The sequence below is a fragment of the Diabrotica virgifera genome, chromosome 9 (assembly GCF_917563875.1).
Source record: "Diabrotica virgifera virgifera chromosome 9, PGI_DIABVI_V3a".
Lineage (NCBI taxonomy): Eukaryota > Metazoa > Arthropoda > Insecta > Coleoptera > Chrysomelidae > Diabrotica > Diabrotica virgifera.
The window spans coordinates 17,930,765-17,948,904 of record NC_065451.1 but is presented as its reverse complement, the minus strand read 5'-3'; the positions used below and the strand labels follow the sequence as shown (position 1 = coordinate 17,948,904).

Genomic DNA, 18,140 nt, shown 5'->3' with positions numbered 1-18,140 from the left:
CGAATACTTGTTTTTGTATGGTTTTTTTGAAGATATTCTTCTTTAGCGGCGAATCGATTGAGGGTAAAATTGTACATGAACCACGCGCCTGCGCACTGACAGTATGTAGTTCATTGCTAACCTTGCAAGATAGGTATGTATGTATCTGTAACCGTGCAAATAAGTCATTAAAAGAATATATTAGTGGTTTTAGGAAATGTATTATTTATTATAATTCTTGTGTTTTTGGATTTGTGTTTCTCTGTAGTAAAATAATAAAATATGTAGGCATAACATGTTTACAGTTTGTCGCCGTGTTGTGTAATTATATCCGAAACTTACATGTCAATTCAAGTGGCTCGATGGCGTAGTTGGCAGAGCGGTGGGACAGAGAACGGAAGCACACGGAAGGTCGCGGGTTCTAATCCTAGACGATTCATACTTTTTTTTATTTTTCGTTATTTTAATAAAATTTTTTTGAAAGTGGTAGATAAGAAAGTAATTTTTAAATAAAATACAAATAACCTGTTAAGTATATTTACTTCGTTTAAATTACCTATATAATAGAAGAATATCTTCTTACGTGCGTACAAAGTACACACACATTCTTTTTTTTTTAAGTTATACTTCTTTACGGGCGTAATGACGGTGAAATTTTATATGGGAAAACCTAGCGACCGGGCGCATGCGCATTATAACTTTGTTCTGATTGGATGTTCAAATGACATGACAAAAATTATCCAATATGGCAGCTGTGGCACAGCTGTGGGGTGGGACTGTGTTTGGTTATAATGTATGCTTGTTGCGTTTTAAAATTTGTAGGAAGAGAAACAACAAACAAAAAGTTAGTTAATGGTTATACTGCCTTTTTAAATAGTTTTCATATTATATTTTTGGACTTATTTACATAGAAGAGATGATTGTTGCATGCCAATGTGAAAGCTCATCAAACTGTGCCTAGTATGAGTGCCGCAGATCTCGCTTATTCAAAGCTAAAGAATCTTTCACTGGTAAGTGTTTTATAAATAGTTGATCAAATTTTATTATGATATTTGAACATATGAAATTTATTAGTCGTTATACGCTCTGAGCTTCGCTGGTGGCGCTCCTAGCGGATTACTGGAATTATCTTTCACCGGTAATTTTTAAATTTATTATTTAATTGTTATCGCTTAACATTACAACGCAAAAAATTAATTAAATTGTAATCGATTTTTTTAAGATTTTGCTAATCATTTTGACGTTCTATTGATAAAATATGAATTTCTTACTTCGGATACTTTCACAATTATCGTGTAGATGGCGCTAAGATTTTTAGATTAAATTATAATTACATATTACGGAACATTAAAAAAACTTAAATTCAGTATTTAAAACGAAAGTATATTTAAGGTAAAAATATATACCACAGCTTTGACCAACTAATATTTTTTATAATTAATGTTTTTAATTTTAATTTTACATTAATCACTTTGACATTTATGTCAAATTTCCGGTAAACGTTTACAGACTTGCCACTACTGGCGCTCGAGAATTTGTAAATATCCCCTCTACGTACGAGCTCACAGCGGATACGCTGTGAGCTTCGCTGGTGTCGCTCCTGGCGGATTACTAATCAACTTTCACTGGTAATTTTTAAATTTATTATTTAATTGTTATCGCTTAATATTTACAACGCAAAAAAGTAATTAAATTATAATCGATTTTTTTAAGATTTTGCTAATCATTTTGACGTTCTATTGATAAAATATGAATTTCTTACTTCGGATACTTTCACAATTATCGTATAGATGGCGGTAAGATTAATATATTAATTTATAATTAGATATTAGGGAACATTAAAAAAACTTAAATTCAGTATTTAAAACGTATTGTATATTTAAGGTAAAAATATATAACACAGCTTTGACAAACTAATACTTTTTATAATTAATGTTTTTAATTTTAATTTTAAATTAATCACTTTGACATTTATGTCAAATTTCCAGTAATCGTTTACAGACTTGTCACTACTGGCGCTCGAGAATTTGTAAAAATCCCTTCTACGTACGAGCTCACAGCGTATACGGGCTCCGATACCTACCTTGAACCTACCAAAATACATAAGTAGTATGTAATACTTAAAAATGTCAAAAGGTTAATCTGTTTAGTTAGACGATCTTCGCACATAATGACAAGCTGTTTCTGTGGTGCAGTTTTAATGCGGGTGAATCCCAATACAACGCAAATACCAGCCGCGTGGTAAGTTGGTTCGAATCCCAATAGAAACTTTTATTTTTTGTTTTTTTTTAATACATTTTATGATTGTAAGTATATTTTCGTACTTCCGGGCCTAAAGTGACAACTTCACTCCCTTGTGACAGGTACTAAAGTGTCACATTTAATCCCTCCGGGATTAAATATTGACGAAACTCCCGGAACGATTAAATCACAAACAAACGAATTTAAGGGATATTTTATTGAAAAATATAATTAATTAGAATGGTAATTAACGTTAATATTCAAATTAATATTGTGACAGTTCGTCATATTGACCAGTCTTTCCTGGGTTAATGCAGCAGGTAACTGACGAGTAACAGATAGGTCCTTTTCATATTGAACTGGTGTTTGTTTCGAAGATCCTGCGGAAACAGGAAGCGAGAATGAGGACTGTGGCATAACTATAGTGGACGAATCGGCGACTTGACCAAATATTTTTATCAATATCAGATACACCTTCTTCACTCATGATACCAATAATTATCAATAACAATGTTTCTTTACAATGACACTAGTAATGACAATGTTTCTAAATTATAACTGTCACAACGCAATGTTACTATGGTAACTTATTTTAAAGACAGTTTATTAAATGAGTTGAAGAGAGAAAAAACTGATTGAAATTATTGAAATAATTAATAAAATCATACCGGAAGTACGAAAAGTATCGTATATACCTTGCGACTGAAGTACATTTAATCCTTCAGGTAAATTATGGCCCTCCCTGCGGTCGGGCCATAAACTTTACCTTCAGGATTAAATGTACTACTTCAGTCCCGCGGTATATAATGTACTATTATTATATAATTTTATTTTCAGAAAATACGTATTTAGTTAAAAAATTTTCCGACAATTAATGTTCAGAAATCATTTGTGGCATTTTTAATGTGTTTGTGTGTGTTTTATTTTTTTATTATTTTAATTTTTGGCACTGTCTTAACAAAAATGTTTGAGAAGTATTAAGTATAAATTAATTTAATATTTAAATAAAATATAAATAAAAAGTATATTAACTTCGTTTATAATCATATAATCATATAATAGAAGTATAACTTCTTACGTGCGTACAAAGTACACACACATTCTTTTTTTCGAAATTATTGCAATTTTGCAACAAGAATGTACAGTACAACTTTTCTCAGAAATAAATAGTTTTAAAGTTATAATCAAAAAGCCAATAAAAAAATCGAATTTTTCCTTCATATTTTGACATTTTGATTATTTAAATAATGCTCCGGACCATTTTGAGTGGGAGAGTTATTTTCAAGCAATTTCTGCAAAAAAATTTGAGTCACCTCTCAACGTCCATCTCAAAACAGATGCGCCCTGGACTATAAAGAACAGGTCGTATTCAAATAAACCAATGCGTACGAAAGGATTAACAGTACAGTTTAACCCCGATAAGTCGGCCTCCGATAACCCGGAAGTCCGGCTAACCCGGATTTTCATCAGACAAAACAAACATTTTTTCACTTTGACTGCGTATTTTTACCAAGAAATAAACAATACTGTATACAACTGTACGTAATTTAGATGTGCTGTGCATATGTATTTCATGTTTTGCAATTATAATGGAGTTTATCTTTAAGTATACGGTGTTTTATTAATTTTTACTATATTCTCCGGCTAATCCGGATTTTCGATAACCCGGATCGGTCGCGGTCCCGATTAATCCGACTTATCGAGGTTCCACTGTATCTAGTATTTCATTGGTAGCAATCAAGGGAAGTTAATTCTGCGATTTGTAGCATCAAATAAATAAGTAAATACATAAATAGTTTGATGTTCATCAATTTAGTTATGACATTCGTCAATAAAGTTAAGAATTGATATTAAATCTTTCTCGTAAACAATTAGTAAGATTAAAAAATCAATTGCGAATTTATTAACTAAAAATTGTAGTAATACACTGATAGACCAGGGCGGATTTGTAAAAAATCGTCTATTTTTGGATGTGCGAGGTGGCATTCGGATCTTTGCAGATAAAGTTAGGTGACACCTTCAGTAATAATAATTGACTTATGCTCCTTCTCAAATATGCCCGGAACATTAATAAAAAAATTAAAATATTTAAAAATTTCGAAGCACATCGATTGTTTTCTACTTTCTTTGGTCATAACTTTAAAACGATTCATTTTGGAACAATGTCGTAGGTATATAAAATAAAAATAATTGAATTTTGTATGATAAACGACTGGTTAAAAATTACTTAAATTCTTACCCTTTCTGCGAAATAGCAATAAATACAAAATAAGGGGGCAAAATAAGCATGTTTTTTTCAACGTTTTTCAACCACTTTGGTTGCGCTTAGAACTTTTGTAATTCGTTAAAAAATTCTTATAACATACTTAAATCGTTCACCAAATTTCATTAAAATCGACCTGTAGAATAGTATAGTTGATCCAAAAGATGGCATAACCCAGACATCCAAAGTGAAAGTTATCCTTCAACACCAAATTGTTCTATATGGTCCACATAATGTTAAGAAAAAAGTCACCATTTTGAGCGTCGGGTTTGGGGGGGAGAGGGGGAAGAAATCGGTAAATTTGGAGTTTTTTACGTTTTTCGTCAATATTTCTAAAACTATGCGGTTTAGCATGAACCACCCTCTATACAAATTTGTTCTACATTAAATTTGAAATAAAAAGGCCCTATGCATAACCTTTCTAAAATGAATGGTTCCAAAGTTACGGAGGTAGTATTGTATAACTGGTCCAAAAAAAGGCCTAACCCAAACATCCAAAGTAAAAGTTTTCCTCCCACACCAAAATGTTCTATATGGTCCACAAATTGTTCAGTAAAAAGTTACACCATTTTGAGCGTCCGGTTTGGGAGGGAGAAGGGAGAGAAGCCGGTAAATTAGTAGTTTTTTAAGATACTACCTCCGTAACTTTGGAACCGTTCATTTTAGAAGGGTTATGCATAGGGCTTTTTTTATTTAAAATTTAATGTAGAACAATTTTGTGTAGAAGGTTGTTCATGCTAAACCGCTTAGTTTTAGAAATATTGACGAAAAACGTAAAAAACTACGAATTTGCAGATTTCTCCCCCCTCTCCCCCCCAAACCCGACGCTCAAAATGGTGTGACTTTTTTCTGAACATTATGTGGACCATATAGAACAATTTGGTGTTGGAGGATAACTTTCACTTTGGATGTCTGGGTTTGGGTCTAACTATACCATACTACTGATAGATTTTGCAGAATAATTTTGCAATCTAAATTTTTTTTAAAGTTCAAATTCTTTAAAATCTTTCTGAAGAAAAAGTAGACCATTTAGAAGTTTGCTAATTTTTTTACATAAAAAGAGGTTCTTTACCTATCTAATACACTTTACAGAATTAAATTCGGATTATTAAAGCGGCCTCAGCACTGTTTTAAAATTATAAACAATTTTTTGGCTTATAAACAAATACAGTGAGGACGTTTGAGTTGGCATAAATTCATTTTCTCGAGAATAGGCGTCTCTTGAGATAAATATTTTTTTGGTATATATATCATACTAGTGACGTCATCCATCTGGGCGTGATGACGTAATCGATGATTTTTTTAAAGGAGAATAGGTGCCGTGTGATAGCTCAATCGAAAGGCTATTCAATTTTGTATTCACTAATATAAACATTAACATAATTATTTATACAGGGTTTGAATTAAAAAAAAAATTGAATTAAATTAATTCCAATATTTAGATTACGTCATCCCACCCAGATGGATGACGTCACTAGTATATTATTTATGCCAAAAAATTATAATTTAAAAATAAAAATCGATCTGTTTCGGGATTTATCTCCAGAGTCGCCCATTGTCAAGAAAATGAATTTATTCCAACTAAAATGTCCTCACTGTATTTGTGTATAAGCCAAAACATTGCTTATAACTTTAAAACAGTGCTGAGGTCGCTCAAAAAATTCGATTTTAATTCTGTAAAGTGTATTAGATAGGTAGAGAACCCCTTTATATGTAAAAAAATTAGCAAACTTCTAAATAGTCTACTTTTTGTTCAAAAAGTTTTTAAAAAATTTGAACTTTTTTAAAAAAATATAGATTGCAAAATTATTATGCAAAATATATTAGGTCGACTTTAATGAAATTTGGTGGTGGTTGCTATTTTGCAGAAAGGGTAATAATTTAAGACAGTGGTTTTCAATGTTTTTGAGCCATGTACCACCAAAATGCTTATAATTATTTTTGGTACCACCTAACTGAAGTATCTATGGAGGTAGGTAATTTAATTAACTACAAATATGCTGGATTTTGGCTGTGGTTTCGCGTTTTGTGTACCACCGCACCTAATGAAATGTACCACCAGTGGTACATGTACCATAGATTGAGAACCCCTGATTTAAGACATTTTAAACCAGTCGTATATTATACAAAATTCAATTATCTTTATTTTCTTTTCCTACGAATTTGTTCCAAAATAAATCGTTTTAAAGTTATAAGCAATGAAAATAGAAAAAAATCGATATTTTTCGAAATTTTTAAATATTTAACTTTTTTTATTAATGTTCCGGGCATATTTGAGAAGGAGAATACGTCAATTATATAGGGTGAGGCAGATAACTGGCCTATTAGAAATATTTAGAGAACTAAAGGCAACAGAATCATGAAAATTGGAATGAAGGGGTTTTGAAGGGTGATCTATTTAATGAAAATATTTTGATCAATTTGCCACTTCCGGTTATACCGGAAGTTGCTTAAAACTTCGTTTTTTAAAATGGGACACCCTGTATATTTTTACATTTTTAGATTCTACTCGATGTCTTCTTTTTAAAATAAGCGGTTTTGTAATTTTATACAGGGTAGTTTAAAAGCTAATTAATTTTTTTTTATTAATTTCGTAGCAATTTTCACACCCTGTAGAATTGTAGTAGTTGGATATCAAAAACTCTATTTATGTTAAAATGATTTTTAATATAGTCTACTATTATTAAAAATTATTAGTATAGCTAAATGTTAAATTTTAGTATACAGGGTTGGTCGAAACTCGGAATGAGGATTTTCTGAATTTTCTTAAATAGAACAGCCTGTATTTTAGTATTGCAATAAAAAGACATTTTATGGTACTTTTTTATTTCTTAAGCATTTCTATACCTAAATGCTTTAATTTGTGCTTAATTGTTAATCGCGCCAAAAATGTTAACTACGTAGTTATTTTGATAGCTCAACCATTATTGGCAATTTTAAAGATCAGTCTAGATTAATATGTATTTATTTTCGAAAAATTATTTGTTATTGAATATTTTCACGGCCAGCCTATTAAAATTTCACGTATTTTTTGTTGAAATTAATGTTTGGTTTGAATGACCAAAAACTCACAAATTAAAGCAGTTAGGCATAGGGGATGCTTAAAAAATAAAAAAGTGGCATAAAATATCATTTCATTACAATAATAAAATATAGGGTGTTCCATTTAAGAAAACTCAGAAAATACTCTTTCCGAGTTTCGACCAACCCTGTACAGTACAATTCAACATTTAGCTATACTAACAATTTTTAACAATAGTAGACTATATTAAAAATCATTTGAACATAAATAGAGTTTTTGATGTCAAACTACTACAATTCTACAGGGTGTGAATATTGCTAGGAAATTAAGAAAAAAAACGTAATTATTTTTTAAACTACCCTGTATAATATTACAAAACCTTATATTTTAAGAAAGAAGACATCCAGCAGAATCCAAAAATGTAAAAATATACAGGATGTTCCATTTAAAAAAACGAAGTTATAAGCCACTTCCGGTATAACCGGAAGTAGCAAATCGATGAAAATATTTTCATTAAAGAGATCACTCTTCAAAACCCCTTCATTCCAATTTTAATGATTCTGTTTTCTTTAGTTCTCGAGATATTTCTAATTGGACTTTTATCTGCCCCACCCTGTATATATTGAAGTTGTCACCTAACTTTATCTGCTAAAATCCGAATGCCACCTCTCACATCTACCTCAAAACAGATCCAACCTGGTCTATAACGACATGCATATTTAGCTCAGTTTTTTTAAAGACAGATAAATCGGTTTTCTTGACCTATATAAGCCAGTAAATGGTTACCTTGTTACCTTGACCATTTGCGACAATATTAATTATAGCTGGTGGTTAGTATACTGCGGTAGAGGTATACACTATTAATAATATAAAGAGTTGGATAGAAAAAGTATATGACGTAATATAAGAAAGTCAAAAACCGTTGTTTTTAATTTTTGATATAAATCACTCCTTTTGATGTTTAAAAACTGTTTTCAATATATATGTTCGCAACTATTTATTGGTGTCGGGTGAACATATTCAAAATGACATAAAAACTGATTTCAAGTCTCTCATTAAAAATTACTGCTCTGCTTACCCAGAAGTGGAGTTAGTAGAATTTGCAGCTAGGTGTTTAAATACTTAGGACTTTTAAATTTAAATAGATAGATTAACATCAGGCCAATTTAGAGAAGAGCTTTTTTTGAAGTTATAATTCTTTAGGCGCAATTGGGAGTGAATGTAAATGTACGTTATACGTCTGCTCTGGTTGGTATTCCAATGACATGTCAAAAATTATCCAATATGGCGGGTGTGGTTAAAGAATGTGTTGCCATTGTTGTCATTTTTATTATTATGGTTATGCAGGGCCCCCGTAACCGGGCGTGCAACGCGTGCGGCGCACGCGGGCGTAATCCCAAAGGGGCGCCAAACCGAAGGTTTGGTAAATATTTATTTTAAATGAGATAATCATTTTTATATACGATTTTAATTATTTCATGAACAGCTAGAGAAATCTCAAAAATCAAATATTGTATTGTTACTGAAAAAATAATTATTCTTGTCCTGAAATGTTGAACTTACTCCGTCAAAAATATATTTTGTTGTTCCTCCTTAACTTTTTTCTTTGAAGTAGATTAAATTACGCTTGGCATACCATCCAATTAATTTTATATTGTAAACTAAAGGGACACTCAAAATAGTCAAATAAACATCAAATCACACTCCTTGACGAGTAGAAACATAAATCATGAACACCCATAAAATGCAACTTAGCAGTTTACTCCTACAAAAACACAACTTGCTGGATCAAGCAGTTTTACTCCTTATAAAGTGAATCTTTTACTTGAAGTAAACAAATACATATACTCTATGAATTATGATAACCTATGTATTTGATAATACCTTTTCCCTTCTCGTCTATTAGGCACAAACATTATTTACTCTTACTGGTGAAGAGTGGTTTCCTGCAGTGAAAGGTTTAAAATTTTATTTTATATTGAAGTTAATAATTACGACAAGTATTGCAGTATCCCTTGGGTTATTTTTGGCCTGATATTTAACTTTTGTTTTCGTGTAAAAAATATTGGACATTTTTTTTATTTGTTGTTATTGTAAGTGGTGTGGAAATTAAATTAATAATTGTGAAAATGGTAAGTATCATAATCATTACTTAGAATAATTTATTTTAAATAATATATATGTAATCGGGTTTTCTCTAATAAAATCCACAATTTACAATTTATTTTGAAAAAAAAAAGAAAATTAAGACATTGTGCCTGCGTAACTTGGAACCATATGGGAAACTTTTTTATTATTAATTTTACGGAAAAAATTTATTCTTTATAAAATGGTTTGCATAGTCTAAAAACTAAAATACAACCAAATAAAAAATTGTATCAATCTTATACGCGTATCAAAAATATGAATTTCGATCAAGAGTACCTTATATTTCACAATATCGAAAATTATTATTATGAAAATTTTTTGCTCAATTAGAAATCCAATGAAATCAATTAATTTGTGGTCATCTGATTGAATACAACCAATAAAACCAACATTATACTGAAAACAGATCCCATGGGCTGTTTTCACTCAATCATGTAGCTATGGATACCTACATTTCGTTTCATTTCGATTTTGACATTTCAAATATTCAATATTTCAAAATGTCACGATTTGGTTGTAATACTGATGAGAATATTAATGAAATTATCGAATCAAATATACCAAAGAATACTTGTTAATTGCACATTTAAATAAATTGTTTCTGCTCTGTATTTTTTTTTATAACCAGCAAAAAATTTTCTATCCGAATAACCCTCGAACATTGATAAATGCTCAAAAATTTTTTAACAACTTTCTCAAGCTTGTTGCTTACAGGCAACAGACCTCCGCCTACGGCGTCGGTCTGTTTCCAAGCAACAAGCTTTCGAAATCTGTTATAAAATTTTTTCGAACAATTATCAATGTTCTTGGGTTATTACTACTGAAAAGTTGTTTGGACTTAATTAAAAACTATTTTTTATATGGCATTACATCATTTTAATTGAAAATTTCTTTTTCTCAAATTACAGACACCCAACGCCCTTTTCATTTATTATTATAAACAATGTGATAACTCCTTTATTATTAATGATTAATTAGAGTTATCACATTATTTGTAATAAATGAAAAGGGCTAATTATTAATAATATAAGACTTATCACATTATTTCTAATAAACAAAAAGGGCGCTGTTGAAAAGTACAATTATTGTATGATAAAAAGTTCTTTATAAAAAGCTTTGCATGGTCTAAAATCTAAAATCCAACCATCAAATCCTATCAAATTTTATCAATTTTATAAATATGAGATATGTGTAAAAAATATGAATTTCGATCAAGAGTAAAGTGACTTTATAGATCACAATATTTTAATTAGAAGGATGTAATTGCATATTATAGAAACAGTTTTTAATGCTGAACAACTTTTCATAATAATTTTTCAATATTGTGAAACGTACTTTGCTCTTGACCGAAACTCATATTTTTTACATACCTCCTATTCCTAAAATTTGATATTTGATGGTTGTATTCTGGGTTCTAGACAATGCAGATCGTTTTAAGAAGAATAACTTTTTCTCGTAAAATAATAATAAAACAGTTTCCCATATGGTTCCTAGTTATGCAGACAACCTATATAAAATTTGTTTGAAAACTTTGAAATGACCAAATATTATTGTTTATTTACTTAAATGTATATTTTTAATTTAATATACAAGGTGCTTTATAAATGTAGCAAAAAAATTAAAGGGAAAGGCGCAAAATGTCGCCTGTTTTGTAATGTGTTTTAAATGTATTCATTTTTTTCGAATCCTGAGAAAACTACTAAGTATTTTTTAAAAATTTAAACGAAGAATAAAATATAACGTTATTGCCGAGGGCCGAGAGTCACTTAGAATAAATAAAAAGTTTCTTTTAAATTAAATATTTGCAATTAACCCGGGAACAGTCGCGCCCTTTTCTGTCGCGTAATCGGTCGCACGTTAGATTTTATCTAACAAAACGAATTTAAATACGAATTTACAACAAACTTTTAATTTATAGTATTTTTATTTACTTGATATGTTAGAAATATTACTTCTAACAATTATTAAAGCTAATTAATTCTCACCAAAGCCATAAATTCCAAAAAAAGAAGTTGAAAAAAAAAGAAAGAAAAACCCACGCATTAATACACCCTTCCTCGAAGCACTTACGAGTGGAAAGTTATGTTGCAAAATTTTTCATCGAGTTATCACGAAAAAGGAAAAAATGTTAAATTTTTTTAACAGCGTTACTGCTCCCAGGTTAAAAATCACATTAAATTGTCTCTTTTATTTTCACCCCTGTAACTTATTAAAATAAACATAGAAGTTTTCAGTTACTTTCGGCCTCAGTAATAATGTAGTCTTTCATTCTGCGTTTAAATTTTTCAAAAATATTTATTAGTTTTATACAGTAGATTTAAAGGGCGCCAAAATATGTCCCGCACGCGGGCGCAAATCAGCCTTGCGGGGGCCCTGTGGTTATGGTTATATTATTATCATAAATTGTGTTTTAAAAGTTTCTCATCAGATGAAATTTAAGTAAGCAGAAGTCTTAGACAAGAAGACTCGTTATACACTGTGCTTTTGGTATTTAAAACATTGAACATCAATGGCTAACTTTCGCTGATGATCTAATTGTTCTAATGAAAACAAGAAAATAATTAAAAAATATTATAAAAGATGAGAAAATGAGGCTAAATATTTTGACCTAGAAATAAACCAGAAAAGTCAACATAAGTACAAGGTAAGTACATGATACTCGGAAATATGAAGCAAAAAGAAGAGCGATAGTATATTTTCACATCTAATAAAACAAGGGTATTTATATAATTTCGGCAGAGTGGTCCATTTTACGTATCTGGGGATTATAAAAAAGTAAGGTCAGAAAGAATGGGATCTGAATGCTAGATTGGCAAAGGGAAATACAAAAGGTAAGCCTAATACCACTGATCTAATCCAAATATATATCCAGAAAATTAAAGTTAAGGATATGTAAAACGGTAGTAAGGGCCCCAGTTACGTATGGTAGCGAAGTATGGAGAATGAAATGTACAAATACAGAGAAATTGGAAAGATAGAATAGAATTGAATAGAAATATGCTTTATTGTCATGAAAAATTTAACAATTTTATAGACAAAGCTTACAAGAATCATAAATAAGAACAATAACAAATACAATATACTAAAATGATATAAATCGTCAAAATAAATAGAATATAATGAAGTGAAACAAAAAACAGTAACAATCTATTGCAAAATTTAAAAAAATTGCAAATTGCATAATTTACCTTAAGAAATTTAATAAGTTAAGTTAAACTGCTGCATATTCACTCAAATATAGATTAAGATTATATACTGTACTTTCTTAGTTATTGGTTAAGAAACTCTGCTATTGAATAATATGGTCTTTCAGAAAAATAGGATTTAGTCATATTACGGAACTTACGGGGAAAGTTGTTGCAGATTTAAGCTGTAGAGGGAGATGGTTGTAAAGTTTTTTTGCAGAATATAACATAGATTCCTTTACTAACTCACTGGACGGGATCGGTAAATAGATGTCAAAGGTAGAATTTCTGGTGGAATAGTCATGTCTAGGTCTTGCTGGAAAGACAAGATGTTTATGAATTAAGCAAAAAGTTTCTAAAATATATAAAGAAGGTAGTGTTAGAATCCTGTGATCTTTGAAGTAGCTTCTGCAATGTGTTGTTCTTCTGAGGCCAAATAGATAACATCGGATTGGGCAGCCGTACAAGAATCCCAAAAAGGGAGACCATATCGAAGATGGGACTCGAACAAAGAAAAATATGTTATTTTGGAAGAGGCTTAATTCATTTCCTTCGAAACAGATCATATTGCAAAGCAAGCTGAGGATATTTTCTTGCTTAACACATCAATATGAAGGGACAATTTAAGGTTGCTATCTAAAAAAATGCCAAGAAACTTTACAGTATCAACAATACTGATATGGTTGCTATGAAGAGGTAAGGGTTGAAGAGCTCCTTTATATGATAATTCTACTGTTTTATCTACGATAAAGGAGAGTACATTAGAATCGGACCAGGATTTTATTGTGAGTAGATCAGAAGTTATAGTAGCATGGAGAGTTGCGATATTTGAGTTGCTCCAAGCGATACTGGTATCATCAGCAAAAAGAAAAACTTTTCCCTCGATTTTTAAGCTAGTGATGTCATTAATAAAAAATATGGAAAAGTAGAGGACCCAATACTGAACCTTGTGGTACCCCACATACAACATTTTTGAGAGTAGAGTCTGTATCATTTGCTCTAACCAGTTGTTTCCTATTATCCAAGTAAGATTGAAACCAGTTCGAAGAAATACCTCGAATTCCATAGAAATCTACTTTTTTATCAAAATGTCGTGATTTACACAATCAAAAGCTTTGGCATAACCACAAAAAACAGTGGCAGTGTGCAGATTATTGTTTAATGCTTAATAAACTTCATGTAGTACAGAAAACATGGCATCTGTGGTACATTTATTATTTAAAAAGCCGAACTGATTTTGTGATGAAATATTGTTATCAACGAGAAAAGACATAAGTCGGGCTTTTATGAGTCTCTCAATAATTTTGGAGAGTACCGGTAGTAATGCAATAGGTCTATAATTGCAAGCATTTGATTTTTCACCACCCTTATGAAGAGGAATAATGATGGCCGTCTTTAGGCACTCTGAAAATTTACCTTTCTCAAAAGAGTCATTAATTAGAGAGATGAGGACTCGCAACACACACTCTGGGAGATTTGAGAAAATTTTTATGGGTAGTCCATCGGTACTACAGGAAGATTTGCTTTTGATACTATTGATTGTTTGGATCAGTTCAGATTTATTAACCGGCCTTATAAAGAATGAATTCGAGACCTCTCTTGAATTAGGGAGATAGTAAATGGGATCTTGTTGTGACACAATATTTGATGTGTTATTTTTACTCACATTAACAAAGTATTTATTTAGATTTTCTGGGTCTGGAAGGAAAAATGTTTGAGCTGTGTGAGTTTTATTTCGAAGATCGTTTATTATGGACCAAGTTTCTTTTCAACACTTTTAGAGCTTCCCAGATGATTTTAATAGTACAATTTTTTAGCTGATTTTATAAGTTTTAAATAGATTGCCCTGTACTTGTTGACATATTCAGTAACAGAGACGTTGGTAGTAAATTTCTTGATGTACAGTAGTGAACGCATATTTTTGGCTGATATGCGGACACCTTTGATAGTCCAGGGTTTGTGATTTTTTGGCTTAATAATTGTGATTAAAGGAAATACTTTATTAAAGATACAGGCAAGCTTATTAATAAAGTTACTGAAATTATTATCGAAGTTCATAGAAGGAATGGGCCACTCAGGTGTTAAGCATAAATTTTGGAAAAAAAAATTAGTTTTTCGCTAGCAGTTACCGCTAAGGCATACCTGCCATTTCGTTCGTTGCAATCCGTGACTGCACGCCGGGGTTTGTTTTGGTTGGATCAGAGAGAGGAGCATATGTGCCTCCTGATGAGAGACTAATAAGTTTCGAAACCGGTAGAGAACGGGAATAATGATGCGGCTGTAATTTCGTGTTGCAACGAAATTGAAAATGTTTATTTATTTTTTATAAATTTTGGAATTTACGAAAGTTCCGAGCGAAAAAAAATCCTGCCTAAACGTCGAGTTTTCGAAGAGGGCTTGCTAAAGGTGTTAAACTTCGTATAAACCGCTTCATGATCAGATAGTCCCGCATAGTCACGGGGTGAGAAATTTGAGACAATATAATCAATTATGGTAGATGAAGTTTTTGTAATCCTTGTAAGAGGATCAATGTGCATTGTTAGATCATACGATTCAAATTTGTTGACCAGGGATATTTGTGTAGCACAAGCAGCAGCATAATTAATGTTTAAGTCCCCGCATAAAATTTTTCTGCTTTTATGGGGCAGGTCATCTAACAAATCGAGCAGGTTCTGAAAAAATAGTTCCATGGAAGAGTCAGGTGATCTATAAATGCAAATAATATAAAGATTAAGGTTCTTACTGTAAACTAATAAAAACTCAAAAAATGCTGCGCTCAATAGAAAATCATATTTTGTTACCAGAGAAAAGTTTGGGTCAGGAAAATGATCAGAGCCATATACAGAGGAAAAAACAAGGAGGAAGGTTGGGTGCGAAAAACAAATAGATGAGCTAGTGGATGTATAACAAACCAAGCATCAGTCGCTTCGTAAAGACACCGAAAGTGAGATGGTGGATGATGGATTAAGAAAGAAAGAAATTAAGAAAAGAAGGAAAGGACGACCCAGACAAGCATGGTTTGGTAGCGTACAGGAAGTCCTCAGAAAGAAGGTGTTGGTTGATAATTGGCAAGAAATTGCAACAAATAAGGATAGCTAGTAAATATTTTAGGCAATGAGCATAATTGGTCATCCCACTTGATACAAATTCTGTAATCCATAAGCACTGTATTAATTGCATTTTAGTCCTAGGCTTTCAAGGTCTATTGAGCTTTGTAATTAATAATTTAATTTAAATACTAAGGCAAAAAATGATTTTATTTAATTTTATGTGACAAGAAACACTGTTTGTTTTATATTATTTTATGTAACCTTAATTTTTTGTAAATTGTCAAATATTATGAATATATTAATATGTTTATCTATTAGCTAACATTGTAGTAGTGTGTTTTAATGAATGCATTAAAGGCGCACATAATTCATCTTGGTGAATCAATTAATTAATAAACTTTACTTTATTACGATGACAACGCGGAAAATCGCGTTGTCATCGAAACAAGTGTCGTGAATTTACTAATAAAACTTTGCGAACACTTCCGGTAACATAATTATTCAATGTCCAGTCGCTAAAATTCTTTTATGTCAATTATTGATGAAGATCATCATAATTACCTTAAACATTTGCGTCACCTCAGGTAATACCGCATTAGATCCATAAAGAAAAATCCTCGCATCGGCACGGTAACACCCTTTGCTGCACTTGTTTAACGGAAACACTGTGGAAAACTAGCGAAAAGCGTGCCACCGTCGACCAGACGTACAACTAGTGACGACCGCGCACCAGAAAATTTTCCTCATCGACTCTGACACAACGAAAATCGAGTCGAATTTTCCTGGTCGTCGGACAGACCTTTACTAATATAATGACAGCTATTTTTGTCGCACTTGATAATAATTCGTGAATTTTTTTTGTATTGTGATCCAAGAAATCTATATGATCTGTCGCCAGACACTGGCGCGTGTTGGAAAGGGCGACGCACCAAATGTCTGTATTCAGGTGTAGCGCGCAACTACTGCAACGTGTATACTCACTACAGACTCTGCTCTTTGTTGAAATTATTATCCATGTCCATAGCGGCTTTGCGAAGGGTGGTTTACCAAACAAGCTTATAATATTGCTAATCGAAGGTCAGGTTTTTTGCGACGCTTCATATTATGCCAACTGATTTATTCGAGGAAAAGGAGAACTCCGTAAAAGAATCAGGCTAATACATAGTTTTATTAGATTCTACCAGTTAATGCTGTTTTGTAATTATTACTCTAACACTAGAGAAAAATAAAAAATATTAATTTGTGAAAAATTTAACTTAAAAGTAGCAAATAAGAGCATTGAAAATTTTACACTCAAAATACTTTGAAAATAAGCAATGCGTCTTACCCACAAAATCTACACTTGGCATGTACTACACAATGTTAAAAGTCACCAATGAAGTGCATAATAACAAATAGAGAATTAATATTTACCAAGGCAAATTTTAACGTAGGAGCTATAACTTCGCCAATTATTGTATTGTAATGATGGTATGATAATAATGTAATCTTGCTTAATCATCATCATTATCGACATCTATGAGTGGACTTTCTGCGCCAAGCATGTATTCCTATATTTCTGATGTTTTTATCGATGTAATCGAAGAACCTTGTTCTGAATCTCTCTCTTTTTCTCTGATGAGTTGTAACGAAAATAAGTCGGTGGTTAAGATACGTTACCTTTGGTCCTTATTAATTAAATATATAATAAATACGACTCCAATTTAAACTACATTATACTTTATTTGCTGCTATTCGAACTCTGAGTATAAACATCAACAATAGTATCGTAACCTAGCCCAACGCAATGTCGCCGTCGTCTTTACGTTAATAAATATGAACTATAGAGGAAAGTAGCCAAATATGGAATAGTACCCTAATATGGAATCCCTTGATTTCTCCGAAAATATAAGTTGGAACCGCACTACAAGACCATCCTCTATTTCAGTCGCCCTCTTTATTATCGTATTCACACCTCTGTGTCAGATGCGCGAACCATACGTGTCTGACAGGCGCGTTATGTTTTATCGTCTTGCAGAAAACTTCAAAGGTAAATATATTCAACGAGTATTATTGGTTATTATGCATGAATACAGACTTGTTATGTTATTGCGTATATCAATTGTACCTTTATTTTGATATTTTATGACCTTCTGTAATTAAAACATTCCGACTTAAAAAAATGTTGATACTAGTTTGAACTAATGTACAAATCCAAATATGGACAGTCGTTTTGGTGCCTAATTATGGAATAGTGGATTAAGTTTAAGTGG

At 31.4% G+C, this 18,140-nt stretch overlaps 1 protein-coding gene across 9 annotated transcripts in view; it reads right to left on the bottom strand.

Annotated features, from left to right (window-relative positions):
• The window catches only part of LOC114328495 (glutamate-gated chloride channel), a 713,764-nt gene that overhangs the window by 684,757 nt on the left and 10,867 nt on the right, over window positions 1-18,140 (bottom strand). For 4 of the 9 annotated variants that reach the window (XM_028277361.2, XM_028277359.2, XM_028277362.2 and 1 more), the window contains exon 1: window positions 16,450-16,803. The exons of 1 other annotated variant lie outside the window; for it this stretch is intronic. The gene's annotated coding sequence lies outside the window, so the exon portion shown is untranslated. Of the gene's footprint in view, window positions 1-16,449; window positions 16,806-18,140 lie in introns of those variants that run through there. 4 more of the 9 variants (XM_028277354.2, XM_028277360.2, XM_028277357.2 and 1 more) reach the window with 3 other exon arrangements.